This window comes from Chiloscyllium plagiosum, unplaced genomic scaffold, assembly GCF_037043375.1.
Source record: "Chiloscyllium plagiosum isolate Xiang-an unplaced genomic scaffold, Cpla_swu_hap1 HiC_scaffold_39, whole genome shotgun sequence".
Taxonomy (NCBI): Eukaryota; Metazoa; Chordata; class Chondrichthyes; order Orectolobiformes; family Hemiscylliidae; genus Chiloscyllium; species Chiloscyllium plagiosum.
In genome coordinates this window covers 52,585,017-52,601,840 of record NW_028270177.1, presented here as the reverse complement: position 1 = coordinate 52,601,840, position 16,824 = coordinate 52,585,017, and the positions used below count along the sequence as shown (strand labels likewise).

The 16,824-nt window shown below is 43.4% G+C and overlaps 3 non-coding genes across 3 annotated transcripts; all 3 read right to left on the bottom strand.

Moving 5' to 3' along the window:
- Positions 1-6,266: 6,266 nt before the first annotated feature.
- Positions 6,267-6,348, bottom strand: trnas-cga (transfer RNA serine (anticodon CGA)). The gene has a single exon. It is a non-coding gene; the product is annotated as a tRNA-Ser (tRNA).
- Positions 6,349-7,784: 1,436 nt separating this feature from the next.
- Positions 7,785-7,857, bottom strand: trnar-ucg (transfer RNA arginine (anticodon UCG)). The gene has a single exon. It is a non-coding gene; the product is annotated as a tRNA-Arg (tRNA).
- Positions 7,858-9,970: 2,113 nt separating this feature from the next.
- On the bottom strand, positions 9,971-10,052 carry trnas-aga (transfer RNA serine (anticodon AGA)). Its single transcript has one exon. It is a non-coding gene; the product is annotated as a tRNA-Ser (tRNA).
- Between the last annotated feature and the right edge of the window lie 6,772 nt (positions 10,053-16,824).

Here is a 16,824-nt window from a genome sequence, read left to right as displayed (position 1 = left end):
CCAACATTTCAGCCAAATGCTCTGACCATTTGAGACACAGCAACTGGCAGCAAAATTGTGCGTCTACATATCCAAACGCACAGTGCTCGAGAGGAAGTAGACAACAGTAGTTCTCATTATTTTAAGAATCAGTTGCTCATGTTCCCGTGTTTATCGCAGAAAGGGTGAGAGACCCGAGGAGTAAGAAACATACCCATAAAGCAATATCAGGACCTGTGTAGTTCTGTCATAAGAAGCTGCCTGCAGTTGTTCTATTGCAAAGAGTGGTTTCAAACCCATGACGCAATAGAGACTGGACCCTAAACCCAGCACATTAAACCTCTCTGGATTAGTGGTGCTGGAAGAGCACAGCAGTTCAGGCAGCATCCGAGGAGCAGTAAAATCGACGTTTCAGGCAAAAGCCCTTCATCAGGAATACAGGGTTCTTCAGCACCACTAATCCTCAATCTGGTCTCCAGCATAGGCATTCATTGTTTTAAACCACTCGGCGACGCTCCCTGACGATAACTAAGCGCCAAACCTGTCAAGACTAATGTTTCAGCATCGCTTCATTTCAGGCAATTTCCCCTGGCACTTTCTATGAATACCTTCGCATAATTTAAAAAATATTGACAACGATTTGAAAGGTGTGCACGGTGTGGACATTAGTGAGAAGCTGAATATTCTTCGACAGTTTTCCCTGGAGCTTCAGGCCTGAGGGATGTACTTGGAAAAGTTTACAAGATCATGAGGTAGACGAGCAGAGAACATAGTCAATCTACACTTTTTCAGAAGTCACATGAGTTTAAAGCGAGATAGCATAGGTTTAATGTGAGAGCAGTACAATTTGAAAGGGATGTGTGCGACAGTAGTTTTTAATACAGACATTTTTGTGCGTGTGGAATAAATTGCCACATTTAGGGGCAGATTTTGGTGCACTCACAACACTTCAAAGGCATCTAAATGGGTATGCAGACAGTAAGTGTTCGGAGAGATAAGGGACAAATATTGGCAAATATGTTTAGATTAGTTACGGTCATCTGTTCAGCAGGTGCAAGTTGGATAGGAAGGTTTGCTTTCGTGCTCGGCAATTCTGTGACACTCCAGTACCTGACAACAGTTTCAATAGACCACTTGCAAAAACGCATGCTGTTTGTACTAAGTCAGCGTGTTTGAATTTTATTTTTTCTTGAGGCGTAATGTTTTGAAATGACACAGAGAGGAATGTTTTCCAGGCATTTACAGACAATGACCATTCTCCTTGATACATTCCCAAGTTCTCCATCAAATAGTTTCGTTGACTAAAAAAAACCTCACAAATCGTGTTATCACCTCAACTCTCCAGAGAATCCAAAAACTGACAGCTCTTAACGTGGACAAGGTGCAAAACTCAAAAGGCAGAGTCAATATCAGGCACACAAACTCATTACTTCTGTCTGTGAGGCAGTGCGAGACGTGTATTTCAAGAACTGCTCACACAAATAGCACCGAAGCAATTCCAAACGGAGCTTCCCGACATTCTGGAGATTTAGTGCATTGCCAAGTAACAGAAAGTGCTCAAGTAACATAAAACATAACAGAAAAATGTACCATGCAAAGTGAATATTACCAATTATATTCTCGATTAAATTAGGTCAACAATGCGCTGGTGCCTCCATCTGATCGAGCGAGTAATCTCCATCGTCCCTCACCAGGACAGTAATGAAGGAAATGAGAGAAATATAACAAAGCTTCACGTTGCGATTGCCTACCTTTATGCCACAACAACAAAAAACGAGGGAGCAGATTCAGTGCAGGATCTGGCTTCACAACAGCGGTGAAATAACGACGTCCACTCACTTTCAGGGAAAACTGTGAACAACTCACATTGTCCAAATATGAATACACAGCGCAGGCTGTTAAGTTTCCATATTCTACTGCTGCCCCGACATTCATACGAAAATGTACTTTCAAAGAGAGCGTTTGTAGCTGTGGAATGACAGTGGCAGCTGTTTCCCCTCGCTCTTACTGCCGCCCTTGGTAGTGTAGGGGCTGGTATTCTCATCTTACACGCGGTAGTTGAGTGTGCAATTCTCTGTTGTGGAAAAGCAGAGTGTTTTGGAGCAGAAAGATGTGAAGTTCGGATGCTTCTGGAGTTCTTGTTGAAACGTTCGGTGACGCGAGGAAGATGGTTTGCAGACTTTTCCTCGCCTGTCTGGGTGACATTCTCAGCGCTGCAGAGGTTCCTGTGAAACGCTGCTCTCATGTTTTGGTACGAATTCATTTGGTTTCATTCCCGCTGCTTCCGTTTCTTGGGATTGCAGATTGGGTCCAACGGATGGAATCCGTGGATGAGTGCCCTGCTTCCAGGAATTGTCTGGCTGTCTTCTACTTGCCCTGTCCTATTATTGTTGTGCTATTCTAGTCGAATGTGTGGCTCTTGCCGTTTGTACGTTTTGCGACTAGGAACTGCTGGACTGACGCCCACACAAATTCTTTGCCAAGAACCAATATCCACACCGCTTCATTCGCAGATGCATGGCACACAAAGTTCGCAACGAGGATATGCTATGAGGTAATTTTTAAATCATGCTTCCCTGTATTAGAAACAAATTCTGGAAAACGATATCCAGACTCCTCCGAACACTCGGACTTATGACAGCACAGAAACCGAGAACCTCACTCAGATAACAACTCACGAGAAAACAAGGCCCAATACCCATCATGTGCAGGTCAAACGTGGTTGACGAGATTCCACGCAGGGACTGCACGAAACACGACATATTAGAAAGAGGCTGACAACTAGAGAGCTGCATTCATAATTTCATCTGGACTGTAAACGCCTCGGACAGCTGTTCCTTGCAGTTATGCACAGAATATTGAATGTCTCTGATTCCAGGGCTTGGAACTTGGATGATATAACCGTCTGCAGCACTGGTTACTTCCTTGTGTGAGGTAACTCCTAATGGAACACACGTCACACTCTATTGCTCATTTAGAAATACATCCAAAATAGGAGCTCAGATAAGCATTTCTTTTGTCTTTGTGGTGCTGTACCAGACATGCCCTGTGGCACTGCACTTATTCTGTGTTTCCTGAGGGTTCGGCAAATGCTTCCACGATCGTATTATGGGCAGTAATCTGCATTTTCGCTTCAATAACGGGTGTGTGAAGCGGAGGTCCACCATTCTCTATTCTATTTTTCTCTTCTTATGCACAACTGCAATACAGTAAAGTATCAATTAATATTGTAAGGTAATATACAGAGGCGTGTGAAATACCGAAGTTTTAATGACATTTATGCAATGGTTAGAGATTACCTTGATTCAGGAAATAAGGATGTAAAGTCTGTTTGGCTGGAGTTGAGGAACAGTGAGGAATGAACTCACAACCATGTGTAGTTTACAAGCCCACTCGCAGTAACCACAAAGCGAAATAAATCATACAAGGAAAAACAATTGTGTGTGAGTGACAAAAATGGCAATAGTCATGCGTGATCTTAACTGCCCATCTAAAACTCTCCGTTCCATTGTAAAAACGTTTGGAGAACCATAATCAAAAAAATCTCACATGTCCCATAAAACATCACGAAGGAATATCTTGGTAATTGACTACTCTCCTGGTGACTTAATTTTGCTATTTTCTTGGAAACCATCTCTTTAATTGTGAGCATCAGAAAAGGCTTTTTATTTGCCAGCAAGAAATAAATATGTGATTAACCTTTGTTCGTTTCATGTATAAGAACACTGAGACTCCTCTGCACTGCACATCTTTTGCGTTTCTATCGATTTTAATAGTAGTGTGCCTTTTTATTCATCCCAACAAAGTATATGACCTCGCATTCCCTACATGAAACTGCATCTGCCAAGAATACTCCAATTGTTGGCGGGAATCCTGAGGAACAGAATGTGCATGTATTTGGAAAGACAAGGACTGATTCGGGACAGTTAACATGGCTTTGTGCGTGGGAAATCATGTCTCACAAATTTGATTGAGTTTTCTGAAGAAGTAACAAAGAAGATCGATGAGGGCAGAGCAGTAAATGTGATCTATATGGACTTCAGTAAGGCGTTCAACAATGTTCCCCATGGGAGACTGATTGGCAAGGTTAGATCTCATATAACAGCAGTGGACCGAACGCCGTCAGTACCTGGACACCAAGAAGAACATGTGCCATCAATTATAACACTGTTTTCTATTGGCAAGCCAATTGCTGATCAAAGCTGCAATCTCTCCCACAATTCCATTCCTCCGCATTTTACCTATTGTGTGGAACCTTATCGAACAACTTGCTGAAACCCATATACACCACATCAACCGGTTTACTGTCATCTACCTGTTTGGTCACTTTGTCAAAAAAGTCAATAAGATTCGTTAGGCAAGGCCTACCCATCACAAAACCGTGCTTACTGTCCCTGATCAGATTATTCATTTCTAGATGGTCATAAATCCTATCTATAATAACCTTTTCCAAAACGTTACCAACAACTGCAGTGAGACTCACTGGTCTGTAAATACCAGGGTTGTCTCTAAGACACTTTTTGAACAAGGAAACAACATATGCTATGCCCCATTCCACAGGCACTATTCCTGTAGACAACGATGATTTGACGATCAATGCCAAACGCTCATCAATCTCTTCCCTTGCTCACCAGAGGATCCTAGGACAGATCCCATCCTGCCCAACTGACTTATCTATTTTCACACTCTGCAGTATTTTTAATAACTCATCCTTGTGAACCTCAATCTCTTCTAGTCTAGACGCAAGTATCTTTGTAACTTCCTCGCCAACATTTTCATTTTCTACAGCGAACACTGTCGAAAAATATTTATTTAGTGCTTCCCCTATCTCCTCTGACTCCACACTCAACTTTCCACTATTATCCTTGATTGTCCCAAATTTAACTCTCGTCATTCTTTTATTCCTGACATACCTATGGAAAGCCTTAGGGTTAACCCTGATCCTATCTGCCAACAACTTCTCATGTCTCCTCCTGGCTCTTCACAGCTCTCTTTTTAGGTCTTTCCTGATATCGTTGGAACCCTCGAGCGCTCGAACTGAGTTTTCACATTTTGTCCTAACATAAGACTTCTTGTTCTTCTTGACCAGGGATTCCACTTCCTTAGTAAACCACGGCTTACGCATTCTATATCTTCCTACCTGCCTGACAGGTACAAACACAGGAGCTTTTCCTTGAATAAGCTCCACGTTTTTAATGTACTCAACCCCTGCAGTTTCCTACCCCATTCTACGCTTCCTAAATCTTACCTCATTAATCGTACTTTCCCTTCCACCAGCTGATACTCTTGCTCCGTGGAGTACACTTATCCCTTTCCATTACGAAAGTAAACCTGAGAGAACTGTGATTGCTGTCTCCAAAGTGCTCACCTACTTCCGAATCTAAAACCTGGCCAGGCTCGTTACCCAGTACTAAATCGAAAGTGGCTTCGTACCTTGAAGGCATGTCTACATTATGTGTCAGGAAGCCGTCCTGCACACACTGGACAAAAACTGACCCATCTATAGTACTCGTACTGTAGTGATCCCAGTCAATATTTGGATATTGTCTTGAGTGTTCCAGAGTTTTTCATTGTCCCACAGTCCAGATGAAGTTTGCATTCCTCACGTACGTGAGCGAGAATTCTTTCAATGTCTCAAATCAGTTCCTATCCCGAGAACATCAGAGTCAATGTCCCGTCCTCTACTCGGACCGACAGTTCACACTTCTTAATCCTCCTCTGATTCCATTTCCCAAAGTGTTTCTCAAGATTTCCAAAGCTGGAGTCTAAATTATATGGTTTGCTTCCTAAACATTTTTCCAACTGCCAACTGACAATATTTTCACAGTATCTCTTCACAATCGTCTGGCTTGCACCATGTCCATGGATGAGAAGTCCCGTTTGGTGGAGAGATTCCCGAAGCTGGTGAGTTTCACTTTGGAACAAAGATGGTTAAGTGGCAATTTCCTGCAGTTGTTTGTAATGACGGGAGAGGGAGCGGTGGGGAATGAGCAATTTGACGAGCAGGAGGAAGTGTTGCCACTGACCCGAGTCAGAGAACAGAGGACAGGGATTAAAGGAATCTAATGAAAAGCAGCACTTCTGCTTAGGACGTTCAATAACAACTGCAGAAATCCGATGTGTCGAGCAGTGTATCTGGAAAGAGAAACAGAGATAATGTATTAAATATGGAACATTTCTGATGAAGAACTCGAGTTTCCCAAGTCTAATCAAATTACCGGCCTGGTTCACAAAATAGTTTTTCTGAACTTTGAGCGAAAATTGTACCAGCAGGAAAGCATTCATAATGTAGTCAGCAGGATTCGAACCTATGTGGGGAAACCCCAATGGATTTCGAATCCATCGCCTTAACCACTCGGCCATGACTAAAGACAGCGTTGGTGCGTTGATCATTGACCGAATCAGCCGTGATCTCATTGAAAGCAACCGTTGACTTGATGAGCGAAATGCTCCCATCTCCTTCCATACCTTTGATGTCATTTGTGAGGTGCGAGACACCAATGTAAAAGAAGAAAAGCACAAAGGTAGGAAAAGATATTTGCAGGCAAACTGAATCAAATTTATTTATTGAAAGGAAAATCACACTTGGCAATTTGCCATATCTCTTTGCGAACATGACCAGCAGAAGTAAGCAAGGGAGCTATTGATCTGAGTATTCTCGGACCTGAAGCAAACAAAGGTTAGTGAAATATTCATTTCTTTTTCTGGCGAACGAAATGATCTTTCCTGATGGTTACAATGAAAGAGATGGTTCCCAATAAAAGACAGAGATTAATTCGCATGTAGATATATTTCAATGTGACACGATTCATTTTCAGTCCCTAATTACCCCAGAGATGGAGGAGGTGAGTTACTTTTCTTCACTCTTCAACTCCTCAGCGTGGAGGTACAGACATGAAACCGCTAGAGATGGAGTTATTGAATTGGGAACCAGAGACACTGAAGAAACTAGGCAAAAGTGAGGACTGCAGATGCTGGAAACCTGACTTTAGATCAGAGTGATGCTGGAAAAGCACAGCAGGTCAGGCTGCATCCGAGGAGCAGGAGAGTTGACGTTTCTGTGCCAGTCATGCTCCGCTGCACAAACAATTTTCGTTTTGGGCTCAGATTTCCAGCACTTGCAGCTATTTGTTTTATGTTAACCTTCATAATGTTTTGGACAAAACCAATGACCTGCCAGCATCGGAAAATCGGCAGAAGTACTGGTACACCGATATGTTTGCTGAACAATACAACCATTCCATGAGCGGAAATACGATCCGGGCCACGGTGCTGAGAATACCGAATCCTCACAAGTAAATAACAAGACAAGGCGATAGATACTATCGTATTTGATGTAAATAAAACACCCTGTCTGAACATTTTCGTTGCAGATTTTTTTCAAATTGTCTTCGAAGATTTACAAAGTTGGAAAAGGCCATTCCGCCCGTGTGCATTGCGGCTAATCAGAGAGCCATCTATTCTAGTCGCAGTTTCGAACTTTGGCCCAAAGTCTCGTGTGTTCTAATGTTTCCAGGTCAAATGTCAATGAGGTTATCCTATGTTCTTACATGGCACAATAATGGGACAGAAGTATAAGGAATTATAACTCTTTTGAGGAACTCATGCTCATTTTCACCCACAGAGGGAGGCACACCAGAAGATACCGCCAAACTGACGAAGGTGTCCGTTGTGGAGAGCTGGAATTTGAAATGGACAATAGGACAAATGAAAGCTTTACATGCGGAAGCACAGAGGCGATGTCCCGAGAGAACTTTACAGGGGAGCGTCAACATATACCACGGTCAAAGCGAAACATTCCCCCTCGAGCCAGGTAGGACTCGAACCTACAATCTTCTGATCCGAAGTCAGACGCGTTATCCATTACGCTACCGGCCCAAGAGACGGCTCGAGTGTGGGGGGAATGTCGATATGTAATGCCATGGACTTTCACGGAATCAGAATTAAAAAGGTGAACAAGCACCGAAGATATTCACCATCACTGCTTCACTTCGAAGTTTCCAATTTGTGAAGCAGTGCCTTTCACTGGCAAAGGAGAAACATTTGTCCTCAGCTGCCTGCTTCAGGGTCGCGTCCTTCTCTACTGGAAGTTTCCATCGTTTTATTCACAGTCACGACGCGATCTCATGATCCACTCCAGTGAAAAAGTGTCATGGTGTCGTCCAAACAAGAGTCTGCAGAAACTCGGCGAGAAAACTCTGGTCATTTCGAGCTCAGGATGTGGAATTAGGCGAGATGCGTGACACCTTTTATTGGCGCCGCCACTTCACTGAAATTAGCGGCTCAAAACGAGCCGTTGTCAGCATCAGCTTGATTTGTACCTTCCTGCAGTGCATTTGCTAAACAAAATCAGATCGCTGCCATCCGGCCCAGCTGACTTATCTATTTTCACACTCTGCAGTATTTCTAATATCTCTTTCTTGTGAACCTCAATCTCTTCTCGTCTAGACGCAAGTAGCTCTGTATCTTCCTCGCCAACATTTTCATTTTCTATAGCGAACACTGTCGAAAAATATTTATTTAGTGCTTCCCCTATCTCCTCTGACTCCACACACAACTTCCCACTATTATCCTTGATTGTCCCAAATTTAACTCTCGTCATTCTTTTATTCCTGACATACCTATGGAAAGCCTTAGGGTTAACCCTGATCCTATCTGCCAACAACTTCTCATGTCTCCTCCTGGCTCTTCTCAGCTCTCTTTTTCGGTCTCTCCTGATATCGTCGGAACTGAGTTTTCACATTTTGTCCTAACATAAGACTTCTTGTTCTTCTGGACCAGGGATTCCATTTCCTTTGTAAACCACGGCTCACGCGTTCTATATCTTCCTCCCTGCCTGACAGGTACATACTTATCTAGGACACACAGGAGCTTTTCCTTGAATAAGCTCCACATTTTAATGCGCTCACCCCCTGCAGTTTCCCACCCCATTCTACGCTTCCTAAATCTTACCTCATTGCATCGTAATTTCCCTTCCACCAGCTGAAACTCTTGCTCCGTGGAGTACACCAATCCCTTTCAATCATGAAAGTAAACCTGAGAGAATTGTGATCGCTGTCTCCAAAGTGCTCACCTACTTCCGAATCTAAAACCTGGCCAGGCTCGTTACCCAGTACTAAATCGAAAGTGGCTTTGTCCCTTGAAGGCATGTGTACGTACTGTGTCAGGAAGCCCTCCTGCACACAGTGGACAAAAAATGACTCATCTATAGTACTCGTACTGTAGTGATCCCAGCAGATATTTGGATATTGTCTTGAGTGTTCCAGAGTTTTTCATTGTCCCAGAGTCCAGATGAAGTTTGCATTCCTCACGTACGTGAGCGAGAATTCTTTCAATGTCTCAAATCAGTTCCTATCCCGAGAACATCAGAGTCAATGTCCCGTCCTCTACTCGGACCGACAGTTCACACTTCTTAATCCTCCTCTGATTCCATTTCCCAAAGAGTTTCTCAAGATTTCCAAAGCTGGAGTCTAAATTATATGGTTTGCTTCCTAAACATTTTTTCAACTGCCAACTGACAATATTTTCACAGTATCTCTTCACAATCGTCTGGCTTGCACCATGTCCATGGATGAGAAGTCCCGTTTGGTGGAGAGATTCCCGAGGTTGATGAGTTTCACTTTGGAACAAAGATGGTTAAGTGGCGATTTCCTGCGGTTGTTTGTAATGATGGGAGAGGGAGCGGTGGGGAATGAGCACTTTGACGAGCAGGAGGAAGTGTTGCCACTGACCCGAGTCAGCGAACAGTGGACAGGGATTAAAGGAATCTAATGAAAAGCAGCACTTCTGCTTAGGACGTTCAATAAAAACTGCAGAAACCCGATGTGTCGAGCAATGTATCTGGGAAGAGAAACAGAGATAATGATTTAAATATGGAACGTTTCTGATGAAGAACTCGAGTTTCCCAAGTCTAATCAAATTACTGGGCTGGTTTGCAAAATAGGTTTTCTGAACTTTGAGTGAAAATTATTCCAGCAGGAAAGTATTCGGACGTAGTCAGCAGGATTCGAACCTACTTGGGGAAACCCCAATGGATTTCTAATCCATCGCCTTAACCACTCGGCCATAACTACAGACAGGGCAGTTGGCTTGAGAATTGACTAAATCAGCCGTGATCTCATTGAAAGATCTCATTGTAAGGTGCGAGACACCAATGTAAAAGAAGAAAAGCACAAAGGTAGGAAAAGATATTTGCAGCCAAACTGAGTCAAAATTATTTATTGAAAGGAAAATCACACTTGGCAATTTGCTAGATCTCTTTGCGAACATGACCAGCAGAGGTAAGCAAGGGAGCTATTGGTCTGAGTATTCTTGGACCTGAAGCAAACAAATAGTGACATATTCATTTCTTTTTCTGGCGAACGAAATGTTCTGTCCTGATGGTTACAATGAAAGAGATGGTTCCCAATAAAAGACAAACATTAAGTCGCATCTCGATATATTTCAATGTGACACGATTCTTTTTCAGTCCCTAATTACCCCAGAGATGGAGGGGGTGAGTTACTTTTCTTCACGCTTCAAATCCTCAGCGTGGAGGTACAGACATGAAACCGCTAGAGATGGAGTTCTTGCATAGGGAACCAGCGACACTGAAGGAACGATGTAAAAGTGAGGACTACAGATGCTGGAACCTGATTTTAGATCAGAGTGATGCTGGAAAAGCACTGCAGGTCAGGCAGCATCCGAGGAGCAGGAGAGTCGACGTTTCTGTTGCCAGTCATGCTCCGCTGCACAAACAATTTTCGTTTTTGGCTCAGATTTCCAGCACCTGCAGCTATTTGTTTTATGTTAACCTTCATAATGTTTTGGACAAAACCAATGACCTGCCAGCATCGGAAAATCGGCAGAAGTACTGGTACACCGATACGTTTGCTGAACAATACAACCATTCCATGAGCGGGAATACGATCCGGGCCACGGTGCTGAGAGTACCGAATCCTCACAAGTAAATCCTCACACGAACATTTTCGTTGCAGATTATTTTCAACTTGTCTTCGAAGATTTACAAAGTGGGGAAAGGCCATTCCGCCCTTTGTGCATTGCGGCTAATCAGAGAGCCATCTATTCTAGTCGCAGTTTCCAACTTTGGCCAAAAGTTTGGTCATGGTGTCATGCAGAAACTCAGCGAGTTCACTCAGACATTTTTGTGTGTGCAGAATGATTTGCCACATTTAAGGCAAATTCAATGGCATCCCGAATGGGTATATACACAGGAAGCGTTCAGAGAGATAAGGAACACATTTTGGCAAATATGGTTCAATTAATTTCGGTTATCTGTTCAGCAGGGACATGTTCGATAGTAGGGTATTTTTCCGTGCTCGGCATCGTTGATGTGCTCCCGCAGCTAACACCAGTTTTAATGGACCATTTGCAAAAAAATGCACTCTGTTTGTTAGGCAGTAAGCGCGTTTGCCTTTCTTTCTGGAGGGTGGATGGGACGAGTTGACCCAGCGATGAGGGTCTTTGCGGACTTTTGCTGCCAATGACCATTCGTTTGGCACCTTCCCAATTTTGCCATCAAAGAGTTTGGCTGAAGAATAATACCGCACGGATAATGTTACCCCCCTCAGCTCTCCAACGAATCCAGAAAATGACAGCTCTTCATGTGGAACAGAAGCAAAACAGAAAGGGTGGACCATTGCCAGGCACACCGAAGCATGCATGCTGCCTTTGTTGCAGTGCAAGCCGATTATGTCATGAACTGCTCAGAGAAACGGCAGCGAGGCAATTCAGGACATACTGGAGATTTAGTGCATTGCCAAGTCACAGGAAGTGCTCAACAAACATAAAACAAAACGGAACAGCAATAACCCATGAAAAATGAAGTTTACCAATTGCACTCGTGATGAAATTAGGTCAACAATGCGCTGATGACTCCATCTGATCGAGTGGACCAATCACCAGCCCCCTTCACCAGGACAGTAATGAAGGAAATGCGAGAAATACAAAAAACATTTCTCATCGCGATTGCCAACCTTTTCGCCACTGCAACAACAAAAACGGCGAGCAGATACAACGCAGAATCTGGTTTCATATCAGCAATGAAATAGTAATATCCATTCACTTTCAGTGAAAACGGTGAACAAAGGAAATTGTCTGAAATATGAATACCCAGCGCAGGCTACTTGGTTCCCCGATTATACTGCTGCACAGACTTTCATATTTAAAGGTACCTTTCAAAGAGAGTGTTTGTGGCTGTCCATATGACAATGGAAATTGTTGCCCTCGCTCTCACTGCCATTATTGATTATGTTGGGTTTGGCATCCTCACCTTGGACGCGGGAGTTCAGTGTACAATTCTCTGCTGTGAAAAATCGGAATGCTTTGGAGCAGGAAGATGCGAAGCTCGTGTGCTTCATGGAGATGTTGTTGGAATGTTTTGCGGTGCTGGGAAGCGGGATCCTCACAGTTCTGTGTAACATCCTCAGGGTTGCAGAGCCTGTTGTGAAGCCTACTGTCCTGTGGCGTTTGGAATTGATTTAGTTTCATTGCCGCTGGGTCCGGTTGTTGGTGTTGCAGATTGGATCCTGATCAATGTGTTTATTGATGGAATCCATGGATGGGTGCCCTGCTTCTAGAAAATCTCTGGTTGCCTTCTGATTGCCATGCTATATTACTGTTGTGCTGTTCTCCAGGATGCTTGCTGTCTGTACGTATAGCTACTCGGGACAGCTGGCCGTGGCAATTACTGACGGCCACACAAATTCTTTGCCAAGAATATGTATCCCACAACTGCATTCCCAGATGTCTGGCACACTAAATTGTCAACTAAGATATGCCATAAAGCAATTGAAACACCCATGCTTCCCTTTTTTAAAATAAATTTCTGGAAACTGATAGCCAGACTCCTCTGAACACATGGATTTAGGACAACACATAAACCACAGCCTCGCTGAGGGAAAGCTCACCAGAAAACAATATCCAATGCCCATCTTGTGCAGGACAAATGTGGTTGTCAAGATTCCACGCAGGGACTGCACGAAACACTATATCGGAGAAACAGTCAGACAAATAGCGAGCTGCAATCATGAACTTCAGCCAGCCTGTATACGCCACGGGCAGATGTTCTTGTAGGTGTATGTAGGGCATTGAGTGTTTCTGATTCAGGGGCTTGGACCGTCTGCAGCACTGGTTAATTCCTTGTGTTGTAACTACTGTTGGAACATATGTAAAACTCGATTGCTCATTGAGATGTACATCCAAAATATTAGCCGAGAGAAGTATTGTGGTGGTTTTTCTGGTGCTGTTCCTGTCATACCCTCTGGAACTGGACTTATTGTGTGCTTCCTGACGATTCGGTGCATGCTTCCGTGATCGTACTTTGGGCAGAAACCTGCGTTTTAGCTTCAATAACGTGCGTTTGCAAACCTGGTACACCTCCCTGTATTTTGTTATCTCTTATTGTGTGCAATTGCAACACGGCAAATCATTAATTTACATTGGAAGGTGACAAACGGAGGCGTGTGAAATGCCAAGGTATTAGTGACATTTATCAATTGATTGCATATTACTTTTATTCAGGAGATAAGGATGTAAAACGTGTTTGTGTAGAAATGAGGACCAGTGAGGAAAGAAGTCATCCGCAGGTGGAGTTTACAAGTGCACTCGCAGTAACCACTACGTACAAGAAAAAAAAACTACATGTGAGTGATAAAATTTGGCAATAGTTACGGGTGATCTTAGTTTCCCATCTCCCACTCACGGTTCAATGGTAAAAAAAAAAGTTTGGATGACAATAATCAATAAATCATATCGGTCCCAGAGAACAACGCGAGCCATATTTTGGTCATCGATTATTTTACAGCTGACTTAGTATCTGTCTTTTCTTGGAAACCATCTCCTTTGTTGTGACCATCAGGAAAAATATTACATTGACATAAATAAAATGAAGATTATGTCACTACTCTTTGTTTGTTTCATGCCCAAGTACAATCAGACGACCTTGATCAACTCATTTAGTCATGCTAGCAAAGAAATCTGGAAACATGCCAAGTGTGATATTTCGCTCAATAAATAATTTTGATTCAGTTTGACTGAAACCACCTCTCCCTAAAGTTGTGCTTTTCTTCTTTTAAAATGGTGTCCGGTATCTTCCAAATGACGGCAAAGATACGAGAAGAGATGGAAGCAATTTAGCCTATCAAGTCTGCGACAAAATTCAATGAGATCATGGCTGATTTGGTTAATTCTCAACCCCCGTTTTTATCCTCATCTCCGTGATGCTCCATGTCTGTCTATCACAGCCTTGAATACACCTCGCCTTCACAGCCCTCTGTTCTTAGGAAACCCACGGATTTGCTACCCTCTGAAAGAGTGAATATCCTCCTTATCATTTTCTTAAATGTTTGATCCCTTCAGCTGTGAGAACGCACTCTCGTCCCAATTTCTCGGGGGTGTACATCAGAGCAGAATAAGTCCCTGAAGGTAGGTCTGCACTCTCCAGTGCCGCTCCGTGTATTTGAAACATTTTCAGATTTTGACCTCTGATTAAAAATAGTAGACCTAATTTGCACATCAGATTTGCCAGTGGTGAATCTTTTCAAGAAGACTTCAATGAGAGTAATTCTACTGGCAGTGAATAGGGCTAGACAAATTAGATTACTTACAGTGGGGAAACAGGCCCTTCGGGCCAACAAGTCCACACCGCCGCGCCGAAGCACAACCCACCCATACCCCTACATTTACCCCTTACTTAACACTACGGGAAATTTAGCATGGCCAATACGCCTGACCTGACCTGCATATCTTTGGACTGTGGGAGGAAACCGGAGCACGCGGAGGAAACACACACAGACACGGGGAGAGCGTGCAAACTCCACACAGTCAGTCGCCTGAGGCGGCAATTGAACACGGGTCTCTGGCGCTGTCAGCCAGCAGTGTTAACCACTGTGCCACCGTGCCGCTCTAATGCAAGGACATTTTTCTTTCGCGATCTAGTGCTGTGTTTATTCACCTCTCTGCGCATGAAAATGGATCCTACCCATCCACTTTATCTCTCATCAATATGTGTGCAATTCAAATTGATGTGGCCATGACGACACGCGCGCAATGCTGTCTTAGTATGTCTTATGTAATGGAAAGTTCCAACCTGAAACACCTGTATTCGCTGTCAGACTCTCTTGCTTTCGAAAGGAGGAGGATGCTGGGGTGCCAAGAAAAGCCAAATCCTGGTGTTTCAGGTTGGAACTTTCCATTACATAAGATATATTAAGACAGCATTGCACCATGTAGTCATGGCCGCGTGATACAGGTGATGGATTAGAAATCCATTGGGGCTTCCCTCCGCAGGTTCGAATTCTGCTGGTTCAGTTTTCAGTGATGTCATGCTGGACGAGTTTTCACTCACAGTTCAGAAATCTCGTCTCAACAAACAAGACCAGTCAGTTGATTAGACTTAGCAAACTCAAGTTATTAATCAAAAATGCAACACACTTATCTCCAATGCAAAACATTATCTCCATTTCTCTTTTCACAGTTACTGCCAGACCCATCGAGATTTTGCAGTATTCTTTGAATGTACTGTGCAGAAGTGCTGCTTTTGAATAGATTCCTTTTACCGCAGTCCTCCATTGACTAACTCTGGTCAGTGGCAACACTTCCCCCCGCTCGTCGAAGAGCCAATCCCCACCACTAATTTTCCCATCATTATAAATAGCCGCAGGAAATTGCTGACAAACCATCTTTGCTCCTAAGCGAAGCTCACCAACATCGGGAATCCCTCCACAAAACGGGACTTCTCATCCCTGGACATGGTGAAATACAGACGATTGTGAACAGAATTTGGGAAAATATTGTCACTTGTCAGGTGAAAAAATGTTAAGAAGGCAAAACACGTCACCCAGTCTCCAGCTTTGTGAATCTTCAGAAACTCTTTGGGAAAAGGACTCAGAGGAGAATGAAGAAGGGTGAATTGTCAGACTGATCGGAAACAGTCAGGACAACTTCCCATTCTTTAAGTGGACGGGACATTGATTCTGATGTTCTCAGGACAAGAACTGATTGGAGATATTGAAGTCATTCTCGGTCTTGTACATGAGGAATACAAATCTTATATGGACACTGGGACAAAGAAAATACTGATTTCACACAAGATACTGAGAGGTTCGAAGATAGATGTTCCCGATTGGAGCAGAGCTGGTTCCCAGTGACATGGGTGTGTCTGTCGTGGACGGGATCAGACTGTTCCCATGTCGCTATTATGAATGTCCCAGTCTTTATTTCGGAAAAGTAAAACTGATAGAGGACAGTTGCCGTTCTGGGAATGGCAGTCTGAAGTGGGAGGTCAATCACAGACTGCTTTCGAGGATCGTCCAAGATGTTAGGTTGGAAGTATCAGCTCATTCGACTGTTAACTAAAATGTTACTGGTTCAATAGCGCCAGGGCGACAGTGATTGATGTTCTTACTGCATCTGTTTTCTGTGCAGCACCGTTTCGTGTTTCTAATGGGGTCGGGAAAATGTTTTCCAAACAGAAACATTTGGTATGACGAACGATAAAAAAAAGTTTCTGCACTGCTTTAATGGTTAATGTTAAGAACTGTGGATTCTGGGAATCTGAAGCAAAAACAGAAACTGCTGTCGAAACTAACCAGTTTGGCAGTGCCTGTGGGAGATTACCGAGTTCTGAAATATTTGTCTCTGATTCTCTCTGAATAGACGCTGTAAGATCTGCTGAGATTCTCCTGGTATTTCTGTTCGTGGTTTTCACTGAATGCCTATTCCATTTATAAGGATTATACAACCAAACCCACCACAAACCAAAATTAAGAAATAACACCTCAGCATCTCACTCCACCGCAAGCCCAAGGATAACTACACGATACTGCACTTCTCCAGTTTCCACCC